Consider the following 1,422-nt stretch of genomic DNA (forward strand, 5'->3'; position numbering starts at 1 on the left):
AAACTGCAGTTAAATCATTCAAGTGCCTTGGTGATGTTACAAACAAAGGAAGGAGATGGTAAATAGATGCTCTCTTCTATTCTAGTCCCATAGCAGACATCAGTAATGGATGGTGATGCTCTTGATCTTCTAGTCAGGTCTGATTTCTGATTTATTCTCAGTGGAGTCTCTGTGAAGCCAGGCCAGTGAATCAAAGTTAACAGTGAGCTGTTCTTCGGTAGATGCTCTAGAGAGGGAGATTGAGGAATAGGAACACCTTTCTGGAAGGGTTACATTTAATTGAACTTAAGGGTGAATGAGTTTTCGGAAGTATCCTGAATGGGATTTGTGGGTACAGCGGTTTCAGCAGTCCAGGCAGCAGGAATAAATGTCTGGTGGCTGGGAAGTTTGGAAAACTGCATGAATAGTTACTATGCTCTGGGTGGAATTAAGACTGTATGTAAAGAAGGGATGACAGATAAAGCCAGAAAGGTATGGTTGGGTCACACTGAATGCCAGATGTGAAGGTAATAAAATTAAAGCAGCTAAAATTCCCTGTGTGCTTACAATGTTCTGAGCAGCATTATGTTCTAAGTGAACATTAAGATATATATGTATATTTTATATGTATACATACTATATGTACATGTAAACACACACATATACATCTATAAATGTATCAGACATTATAATCAAGATATACTATACCTTGTATATTTATTATGTACTGTTTATACATATTTGTTAATATATGTTATATATTAAATGTCTTGCTTATTATATAATACATTTATATATAACATATCTACATTACATATAATATGCATCTTGCTTATATGTTCTCTATCTAAAATTTTTTATAATTTCCTGCAATATATAGACAAATAAACTGAAAACAGAGGAATAAAATAACCTGCTTAAGTGTCACAGGCAATGAAGGGCAAGGTCTCGATTTAAAAGCAAGCAGTCTGTCTCTAGAGGCCACACTCTTCACCATTATACTGTACTGCATTCTAATATTTCATAGTCCTATTTAATTTGTAGATACTGAGGAGCTATCGATTTCTGAGGTAGATATTGATACAATTAGACATGGGGTTTAGGAAGACCTGTCTGGAAGTAGTATCTAAACAGTTAGTGATAGTGGTAGGAGGAAATCATGAGGCTGTGTTTGATTTTGCCATCTGTGCATGCGAGTGGGGGTGGGGCAGAGGGAGAGAATCTTCAGACTCCCCGCTGAGCACAGAGCCTGATGTGGGGCTCAATCTCAGGACCCCTGAGATCTCAATCTGAGCCAAACCAAGAATCAATGCTTAACCAACTGAGCCACCCGGGTGCCCCTACAGAAGTACTTTCATGAATTGTCTTATTAATTATTAAGAAACTCCAATTACTTTTCCACCAGGGGTATTATTTCATGCATAAAAATGGGAGCAAGAACTC

The sequence above is a fragment of the Enhydra lutris genome, unplaced genomic scaffold (genome assembly GCF_002288905.1).
Source record: "Enhydra lutris kenyoni isolate GAN:26980312 unplaced genomic scaffold, ASM228890v2 scaffoldscaffold10, whole genome shotgun sequence".
In the NCBI taxonomy this organism is placed as follows: Eukaryota; Metazoa; Chordata; class Mammalia; order Carnivora; family Mustelidae; genus Enhydra; species Enhydra lutris.